At 43.9% G+C, this 10,796-nt stretch overlaps 1 long non-coding RNA gene across 1 annotated transcript; it reads left to right on the top strand.

The window, feature by feature from the left end:
- Window positions 1-2,612: 2,612 nt before the first annotated feature.
- LOC119541524 lies at window positions 2,613-9,496 on the top strand. The gene is made up of 3 exons (XR_005218300.1): window positions 2,613-2,739; window positions 7,693-7,969; window positions 8,411-9,496. It is a non-coding gene; the product is annotated as an uncharacterized LOC119541524 (long non-coding RNA).
- Window positions 9,497-10,796: the final 1,300 nt, after the last annotated feature.

The raw sequence follows: 10,796 nt of genomic DNA, 5'->3' as shown, positions 1-10,796 counted from the left end.
AAGATACTGTAAATTATGACCCAAGGAACAAACTAGAAGAAAAGAGTACTTAGAAAAAATTAACATCCAGAAGAATATAAAAAGTGTTAGAAATTCCTATAGATTAATAAGAAAAGGACCAACAACATAATAGTAAAACGAGCAAAGGAAATGAACAGAAATTTCTAAAATTAGTAAAAAACATGAAGGCCAGAAACAGATGAAAAGTTGCTCAAACTCCCTAGAAATCAGGGAAACATACATTAAAACCTCAGTGAAATACCATTTCATATTCTGCGGGTAAAAAAATCAGGAAGTCGAATGAAGACAGGTATGGATGAGGGTGTGGGTAAATGACAACTGTTATTCCGGTGAGCATGTAAGTTGGTCTGAGTGTTTTGGAAAGCGATTTGGTAATACTCAGTAAAGATGAAGATGCATCTGACCCACCTCGCAGCAATTCCTTCTGGGTGTCCTCCCAAGAGAAACTCGTTCACCGGTGCATGAAGGCATCTGCGAGGGTGATTGGAGCAGCGCATCCCTCAGAGCAGGGAGGTGGGAGCAACCCATCTTGCCCTGGGCAGAGGACTGAGTAGACACCGTCTTCTCTTCCTCCCATGGAAAGTGCACAGCAGTTACAACGAAGGAACGAAGTCTGCGTATAGAAGCACGGATGGATCCAATAGCATAATGTTGAACACAAAGCCAACCAGCTCTGTTTATCTTGGCCCAGGGCCGAGGAACCCGGGGCTCCCCGAGGAAGCACCATTGTGATGGGGAGCTGAGGCAGAGGGGCTCGGAGCAAATGTGGGGTGGGAGGTACGGCCCAAGGCCAGGTCCAAGGGGAGGTGAGGGGGCGCTCGCTGCAGTCCCGTGGAGAGCAGCTGCGGGGCGAGACTTTGGGTTACCCACCACCTCCTCCTGCTTCCTGAGCTTTGGGGATGGGTGTGCAGGATTCTGAGCAGAACTCAACTGCTCTACATTTGAGAAAGGAGGAAGTCAGGGTGCAAGCTGGAGGGTGATGGAGCCCAGAGCCATCCAACGATAGGGGCCTTCTGGGGGCTCAGGGTGGGAAGGATGCAAATGTGGGGTGGGGGGTGCTGGGGATTGAACCATGTCCCCCACGAAAGACAAGTTCAAGCCCTAACTCCGGTCCTGCGGTTGTGAGCCCATTTGTAAAGAGGCCCCTTGAAGATTTTATTATTCATTAAGGTGTGGACTCATTTCTGAATAGAATCTTTGAGGATCTTTTTTAGTAGAGGCCAAATGGAATCAAGGCGGGTTTTAACCCGTATGAGTGGGGTCTTACAAGCAGAAGAAATTCACAAGTGCTCGGTCAGTATAAGCTAAAAGTCAGCAGAAGCAAGAGGAGCCGACCCAAGGAGAGGCAGGTGGCCTGTGACGGAGGCAGAGATGCCAGCCAGGGGACCCGCGGATTGCGGGAGCCGGCACCCGAGTGCGACAGTCCCAGGGGGAAGACACGACCCATCGAGACCTTGATTTGGGACTTCTTGTCTCCAAAACCATGAGATAATAAACTGTTGCATAAGCCAGCCAGTGCGTGGTATTTGTCACAGCAGCTCAGGCAGGATGATATTGGAGAAGCAGAGACCAGACTGCAGGTGCAGAGAAGACTGGCTGGGGGAGGTGTCTGTGGCGACTGGGGAAGGGAAAGCTCTTCCCCTGCTCCCCCCTTTCATTTCTCCAACAATCCTTCCTTGCTTTAGGCCATGCGTTTGCTGTCTTGGTAACATCGTGGGGGCTGAGCCTCGCTGTACAGAGTCGGGTGCCGCTGGGACGCTAGCCTGAGTGGAGGTGGGGGGCCCACCCCCAGAGGGTCCCACAGTCCGTATATGGGGCCGCTCACCTTCCGCTCCCAGTCAGGATCATATAAGCCACACAACCCAAAGCCCCTCTGCTCTGCTGACGGTTCCCACTCAGACTGTGAGTGACAGGCGTGGGGAAGGGAGAGGACTTGGTCTCCCCTTGACCCTGGGTGGGTTTTAGGTGCAGCACCTGTGCAGCCCCTGCTAAGGGGAGAGTGTGGCAGGAGCAGGGTCCAGGAGGAGCCTAGAGCAGGGTCAGAGACCGAAGAGGCCGCCGGGGTGCCGGCCAACCCCAACACCCTCCTCCCCGTCAGGCCTGCCCAGCAGAGGACGGAGGCGCTGCTCCTTGGGGGCAGTGTCACCCACAGGGCACAGGGGTAGGGCACTCTGCCCCTCCTCTCCCCTGCCCTCCAGGCCTTTGTTTTCTCACCTGTATAATGGCTGTCAAAATACCTCAGTCTCAAGGCTGCGTTTATAATTAAGTCGGGGACTTTTCCGTCAATGCCCAGGCACACGGTAGAAGCGTGACCAATCACTTCCCTTTTCCAGTCTGGAGCTAGGATGACAGCCCGGCTGCCAGTTCTCAGAGCAAGTATCCCTATCCCATTGTCCAGCAGAGACAGCTTCAGAGCCCCCCACCCCCACCCCCACCCCATGCATCCGGCCTGGGTCATGTGCACTGCCTGGGGCCGGGCAACCTGGGGAAACAGGGACGGTCCAGCCAGGAATGTGCCCTCTGGCCCTCAGAGTCCTGTCCTGTGGGCAGCTAAGGGGAGACAGCTGTCCTTTAAGCCTCTGTCTGCAGAGTTCAGATGTCAGGCGCTCACCTTCAAGCCAAAAGCAGGACCCGGGAAACCTCACCTGCGATGTGTGCTCATGGAAAGTTCTCACCCACGTAGCCGATTTAAATCCTGTGGCTTTTGCCAGAGCAGAGGTGGTTGTCTGGGATATTTTCTCCTAGTCTGTGTTTTTTTGTTCTCCATATGTGTGCGGGCTCATGCATATGTCTCTGCGTTTGTTTCCGGGCAGGGAAGGGTGTGGCCCGGTTTTGCCACTCTGCTGTCCATGGGCCACGCTGACAACATTTAAGGCTCCCAAGTCCTGGGGGAGCACCCGTGGGAGGACAGCCCACATCCAGATGGGAGGGGGATCTGCAGCTGCAGCGCCCAGAGTCAGAGAAGTGATGAAAGCCGTGGGGGCAAAGGCAGGGCCCAGCCCCAGGGACCCCCAGGTATCTTCCCGGGCCCTGAGCCTCCCTCCTCTGGAGGGGGGTGAACCTGCCTCCTTCTCCCTGGGGGCTCCTCCTCTCCTCCCACCCTCTCTCTGGGCTCCTTCCCCAGGAACTGGCCCCAGGTGGGACTGTGCTGAGACCCCCAAATCCAACACTCCCCATCTATGGGGCAGAAGGTTTCAGGGCCAAGCTTGACTCTTTCTTCTCCTCCTCTGCTGTACTGTCCATTACTGGACCGCTTGTTTCTTATTTAAAAGCTTCTTGGGTCCTCAGCCAAAATTCCAGGGTGTCTACTGTGTTCCATACAAGCCTCTGTGCACTGAGGCTGCAGCATGAGCTGCCATGGAGATCCAGGTGAAATTTGGTTAAAAATCAGTTTCCATTTTCTCCACTGTACAAATTTACATAATTCTACAGAAAATATCCTAACGTCTGCTTTTATAGGGAAATAAAGATGTTATACTACATCTTACAATGACATTATCACTCGGAGAAGAAAAGTCAATTTGCCTTGACTATTTCTGACAAGTTGCTGTCCCCAGAGCCAGGCATTACCTTGGAAACTTTATGGCCTTAAGACTGTAACTGTGTAACCAAATAAACCCCCTTCTAAAAAGCCAAGCCATTTCTGGTGTTTTGCACTCCAGCAGCATTAGCAAACTGGAACAAGTCAGTTTAGGTAATTTGTGTGTTTCTAGGAAATTGCTGATTTCGTTTAATTACCTGCTTTGTTGGTGTAGAACTGTTTATAGTATCCTCTTATAATCCTTTTTATTTCTGGGGGATCATATTAATGTCCCCATTTTCTTTTCTGATTTTAGTTATTTGTGTCCCTTCTCTTTTTTTCTTCTGTCAGTCTGGTCAAAAGTTTGTCAATTTTATTGATCTTTTCAAAGAACCAACCTTTGGTTTTGTTGATTCTCTCTACTGTTTTCCTATTCGCTATTTCATTTATCTTTGCTTTGATTTTTACTGTTTCCTTCCTTTGCTCACTTTGGGCTTTGTTTGCACTTCTTTTTCTAGTTTCTTTAGATATAAGGTTATGTTACTAATTTGTGATCTTTTTTAATGTAGGCATTTAGAGCAGTAAATTTCCCTCTGAGCATACCATAAGTTTTTTATATTTTATGTTTTTTTTAATTCATCTCCAAGTGTTCTATAATTTCCTTGTGACTTCTTCTTTGAGCCACTGATTGTTTAAGAATGTATTATTTAATTCTCATATGTTTGTAAGTTTTCCAGTTTCCTACTGTTATTAATTTCTGGCTTCATTCCATTGTGGTCAGAGAAGAGACTTTGTCTGATTCTAATCTTTTCTAATTTGTTGAGACTTGATTTGTGACCTACCTTATGGTCTATCCTGGACAGTGACCCTTGTGCACCTGAGAAGAATGTGTATTCTGCTGATGGTGGTGGAGTGTTCTGTATATGTCCGTTAAGTCTGATTAGTTTATAATGTTGTTAAAGTTTCGTATTTCCTTATTGACTGTCTGTCTAGATGTTCTATATTATTGACAATTTGTATTGAAGTCTCCAACTATTATTGTAGAACTGCCTGTTTCTCCCTTCAATCCTGTCAATGTGTACTTCATATGTTTTGGGGCTCTGTTAGTTGTGTATTATATTTATAATTGTAATACCTTCTTGCTGTATCAAATTTTTTATCGATACATTATTCTCCTCTTTGTCTCTTGTAAACTCTTTTGACTTAAAGTCTATTTTGTCTATTTTGTTTGACAATAATATAACCACCTTGTCTCTCTTTTGGTTACTGTTTTCATGAAATATCTTTTTCCATCCTTGTACTTTCAACTCCTTGTGTCTTTTTATCCAAAGTGAGTCTCATGTAAACATCATATAGATGGATCATGGTTCTTTTAGTCAATTTGCTGATCTCTGTCTTTTAATAGGTGAGTTTAATCCATTTACATTTAAAGTAATTACTGATAAAGAAGGATATACTTCTTACATTTATCTATGTGTTTTCCATATGTCTTTTTTCTCACTGATTACTCCATTACTGTCTTTTTAGTATTTAGCTGATTTTTTTTTTTTTTTTTTTTTTTTTTTTTTGTAATTTGCCATTTTGATTCTCTTCTTTCCTTTTCTCTATTTTTAAAGATATTTTATTGGTGGGTACCTTTTGATTACAATTAATATCTTAAACATATAACCTAGTTTGAATAGTACTAACTTAGCTCAGTCCCTCCTTTATAACGTTATTATCTCAATTACTTCTTTATAACATTGTGTGCCAATTAATGGAGATTTTAATTATTGTTTTACTCATTTGCCTTCTGTGTCATACAGGAAAAAAATGAGTCACAAACCAAAAGTATTATAATACAGGCTTTTTATTTACCTAAGTAGCTGCTTTTACCAATGTTCCTTATTTCTTCTTACGGCTTCTAGTCCTTTTATTTCAGCCTGAAAGACTATCTTTAGCATTACTTGTATTCAAGTAATTCTGGCAATGAACTCCTTCATATTTTGTTTACCTGTAAATGTCTTAATACCTCCTTCATTTTTGAAGGACAATTTTGCCAGATATAAAATTCTTGGATGACAGATTTTTTCTTTCAGACTTTAAATATGTCATCCCACTGCCTTCTGGCCTCCATGGTTTCAGATGAGAAATCATCCCTTAATCTTATTAAGAATCTCTTATATGTTACAAGTTGCTTTTCTCTTGCTGCTTTGGAGATACTCTACCTACGGATTTCAGCAACTTGATTATAATGTATCTCCGTGTGGTTCTCTTTTAGTTTATTCTGTTTGGAGTTCGTTGAACTTTTTTAGATGTGTATATTCATGTCTTTAATCAGATGTGGGGAGTTTAGGGCCATTATTTCTTCAAATATTTTTTCTGGCACTTTTTCTCTTGTTCTTTGAAGACTCCTATGATATATATGTTGCTTTGTTCATTGGTGTCCCACAGGTTCCTCAGGCTCTACTCCTTTTTCTGCATTCTTTTTTCTTTCTGCTCCTCACACTGGGTAATTTCAATTTTACCTTCAAGTTAGATGACCCTTTCTTCTGTCTGCTCAAAATTCTGTTCAACCTCTCTTATGCTTTTTCTTTTCAATTATTGTACTTTCCACATCCAGGATTTCTGATTGAGTTCATTTTTATAATTACTCTTTTTATGTTACTCAGACATTTTCCTAATTTCATCTAGTTCTTTACCCATGGTTTCCTCTAGATAATGGAACATATTTAAGACAGTTGATTTAATGTCTTTGATTGATAGTCCCAATGTATGAGTTTCCTCAAGGATGGTGTGCCAGTTCGTATGTATTATGTCTCCCAGAAAATGCGATGTTCTTTATTGTAATCTTGTGGGAGCTGACGTATTAGTGTTGATTAGGTTTGAATCTTTGGATTAGGCTGTTTCCATGGAGATGTGACCCACCCAACTGTGGGTAATACCTTTGATTAGATGATTTCCATGGAGGTGTGGCCCCGCCCATTCAGTATGGGTCTTGATTAGTTTACTAGAGCCCTATAAAAGCTCACAAACAGAAGGACCTCAGAGCAGCTGCAGCTGAGAGAGACATTTTGGAGAATACCATTTTGAAACACAACCTGGGAGCAAAGTAAGAAGATGCCAGCCATGTGCTTTCCCAGCTAACAGAGGTTTTCCAGATGCCACTGGCCATCCTCCAGTGAAGGTACCCTATTGTTGATGCCTTACCTTGGACACTTTATGGCCTTAAGATTGTAACTTTGTAACCAAATAAACCCCCTTTATAAAAGTCAATCCATTTCTGGTGTTTTGCTTAACGGCACCATTAGCAAACCTGTACAGATGGGTTCTGTCACATTCTTTTCTCCCTGTGAATGTGAGATACTTTCCTGTTTCTTTGTATGATTTGTAATTTTTTGTTGAGAACTGAAAATTCTGAGTATAATGTTGTGGTAACTCTTGAAATCTAATTCTCCCTCTTCAGGGATTGCTGATTTTTCCTTGTTAAGAGTAGGAGTCGCCCATTTGTTACTTTTCCACACTATTTTGGCTCCCAAACAGGAAGGGAAAGAGAAAAAGAAGGGTACTGCCCCTTTTAATCTCCTCCACAACAGGGAAGTTGTGTCAGTTTGTGGGGATTGAAGCAATGGCCACACCCTATACCAGCCCCTCAGCAATCAAAAGCAGTGACTGGAAATCAGACCACGCACTCCCAGATTTTGGGAAGACAACATCCTTATTGCTCACCTCGGCACCACCAAGTCACACCAGGGAGGCAGGCTGCAGTCCCCACAGCTCTCTGCCAGGCATTTGTGGGGTGGATGATGGTAGTGACTACACAGAATGTGAAATCCACCAAAATGTATCAGCCTCTTCATCCAGCTTTTCCCTGGATACACTAAATTCCAGAGTCCTAAAGTAGTTGATTCAGACTGTTTTTGCCAGTTCAACAGTTATTTTGGTGAAGGGACTGATTCCTGGAGATTCCTACTCTGCCACCTTCCACAATCCTCTAAATGAATAATATTTTAATGCAAGATGAATATATTGCAAAATACTATTCTTTGTTAGTTAGGCTTTGCCACCTCCTCTAATTTTGTGCTGGTGGACAGTGCCTCGCTTGCCACACCCTAGTCCCACACTCCCTGCCCACAAGTGACCTAACACTTTTCTTCCTTCTCTATGCTCAGTCTCATCCCAACCCCTGGCTTCACCGCCACAGAGTTGTGCTTCCTGGATCAGGTCGATTCTTGGCAACTGGACCCAGGGAAGCACTACCGGGTCACCTTGTTCATCTCCTGGAGACTGCTTTCACTGTGCCCTGAAAGTGGCTGCATTCCTGGGGACACCAGCCGTGGGAGCCGGCACATCTTCGCTGCCTGCACCTGTCGCTGCCGTGGAGGATGTGAGGAGGGGCCGCGCAGACTGCAGGGAGTTCGGCCCAAATCGCCATCATGACCGCCACAGGTCAGAATGGGACTCGTGGGTGGTGGGACAGCAAGCAGAGAAAGGGCTGAGAAGCTACCAGAAAGGGGTGAGTATGAATTTGAACTTCTGGTGGTGAAGCCTCTGTCTGGTGCTAGCAGAGGTGATGGCAGAATCTGGGACAAGATTTCAGAGTCTACTGGAAGAGAGAATTCAGGGGAGGAAATGTGGACCAGGGGAGGAGAGGAAAAGGGCTGGAAGTAGAATAAGGACCTGGAGGCTTCCAGAAAGAATGAGGTTTCAGCTGGATCAGATTCCAATTGGAAGAAAGAGTTTGGGTTGGTGGAGGAGCTAAATCCTGGGAAAGGGAAAGAGAAAGTAAGACACAGAAATTGTGATGCAAAGCATCTGTCCCTAAGAGTCATATACCCTTATTGCCCTTCTGCAACTGGAGGTTGATTTCCCTCCCCTCTCTTGTTTCAGAGTTTGGGCACATCAGAGAAACCTTCGTGGACAACCAGGGAAGTCCCTTTAAGCCCTGGAATAGTCTGGATGAAAACAGTCAAAGCTTATCAGGAAGCCTACAGAGCATTCTCCAAGAGAAGGCTTCCTCCCTTCTGCTAGCACCCCAGCCCCCCCTTCTCCTCTCTCCTCTCCCTGGGCCTTTCCTTCTCCTCCTTTCTGATATCCGCTCCTTCCCTTCCAGCCTTTCTCTCAAAGTCCCTCTGCTTTTCTCACTTCCTTGTGTCCCTCCTTTCTCTTATCCTCTATCATTTTCACTGTCCCTTAGACTTCATCTCATTTTCTTCCTTCCACCTCCACCCCTCTCCTGGGAAATTTTTTCTCCTCCTAGAATTAGTAAGACTGAAAGATAGATTTAAATATCTCTAGAAGAGACAGGAGACCTCTGTTGAAGAGGAGAGTAAGACACCTTTCTTCAAGAATTGTAGAAGATTGTGAGAAGATGGTAAGCTAGGAAGCCCCAGGAATTGGGTCTCTTTACATAAACAACTATGGAAATGGTAAAGACTGTCTGAATCAACTATTCTGGAATTCTTGAGTCCAGGGAAATACTTGCTATGTCCAGGGAAGAGCTGGAAGAAACCAGCTACCATCCCCCCACTGCCTTCTCCCCCAGCCACGTGGCAAGCGGCTGTGGAGCCTGCAGCCCCAGCTCCTGGTGCAGCTTGTTGGTGCCAGGGTGGCCAAGGAGGACTTTGTCCTCCAAAAATTCAGGGTTGTGTGTTTTGATTACTGATTGTTGAAGGGCTAACAAGGAAGGTAGACTTTTTTTTTTTTAAGCCCCACAAACTGAAGTGGATTCCTGCCATGGGGAGTTAAAGAGATGGTACTTTTTTTTCTCTCCCTTTCCCCATTTGGGAGCCAGACATTCTACGGGAATTTTTGTCAAGCCACTGGCTGAATGCAGAGTGGGAAATTCCTGCATAAATTCCCTTATCATGGTGAGGAAATTCCCACTCCGCATTCAGCCAGTGACCTGACAAAAAATGATAAGGGGAATTTATGAAAAATTCACAACTAACATCATACTCGGTGATGAAAGACTGAAAGCATTCCCTCTAAGATGAGGAATAAGGCAACAATGCCCGCCTCCACCACTCTACTGGCTAGGCTGGGGAAGTTCTAGCAGAAAAATTAGGCAGAAAAAGAGATAAAAGACATCCAGACTGAAAAGAAAGACATAAAACTATCTCTATTCAGAGATGACATGATCCTGTACATAGAAAATCCCAAAGAATCCACAAGAACTCTACCATAGCTAATAAACAAATTCAGCAAAGTCACAGAGTAAAAGATAAACACTCAGAAATCAGTTGTATTTCAATACACTAGTAATGAACAATCTGTAAAGGATGTTAAGAACATCATCCCATTTACAATAGCATCCAACTGAATAAATGTCTAGGAATAGATTTAACCAAGGAGGTTAAAGAGTTAGACACTGAAAACTACAAAACACTGCTGAAGGGAGTTAAAGACCTAAATAAATGGGAAGACATCCTATCTTCATGGATTGGAAAACTTAATATTGTTAGGATGTCAATATTACCCAAAGCAATCTACAGAGTCAAGGCAATGCCTATAAAAATTCAAACAGCCTATTTTGTAAAAATGGAAAAACCCATCCTCAAATTCTTACGGAATCGCAAGGGGCCCTGAAAAGGCAAAAAAATCTTGAAAAAGAAGAACAAAATCAGAGGACTCACTCTCCCTAATTTCAAAACTTATTACAAAGCTACAGTAATTAAAACACTGTGGCACTGGCGTAAGAATAGACATATAGATCAATGGAATAGAATTGAGAATCCAGGGTTAAATCCACACATCTATGTCCATTTGATATTCAACAAGGTGCCAAGTCAATTCAATGGAGAAAGAACAGTCTTTTCACAAATGGTACTGGGAGAACTGGAAATCCATATGCAAAAGAACAAACTTAAAATGGATCAGTGACCTACATATAAGAGCTAAAACCATAAACTTAGAAGACAGTATAGAAGTAAATCTTCAAGACCTTGTATTCGGCAATGGATTTTTAGAGATGACACCAAAAGCATGAGCAACAAAAGAAAAAACAGATAACTGGACTTCATCAAAATTAAAAACTTTTGTGTTTCAAAGGCCATTGTGAAGAAAATGAAAGACAACTCACAGAATAGAAGAAAACATTTGCATATCATGTATCTGAAAAGATAGGTGTATCCAGAATATATAAAGACCTCTTAAACATTAACAAACAGGCAAAGGATTTGAATAGATATTTCTTCAAAGAAGATATTTTTAAAGCCCATAAGCACATGAGAAGGTGCTCAACAGCCTTGGTCATCAGGGAAATGAAAATCAAAAC

This window comes from Choloepus didactylus, chromosome 8 (assembly GCF_015220235.1).
Source record: "Choloepus didactylus isolate mChoDid1 chromosome 8, mChoDid1.pri, whole genome shotgun sequence".
In the NCBI taxonomy this organism is placed as follows: Eukaryota; Metazoa; Chordata; class Mammalia; order Pilosa; family Megalonychidae; genus Choloepus; species Choloepus didactylus.
This window is presented reverse-complemented; position numbering and strand designations above follow the sequence as displayed.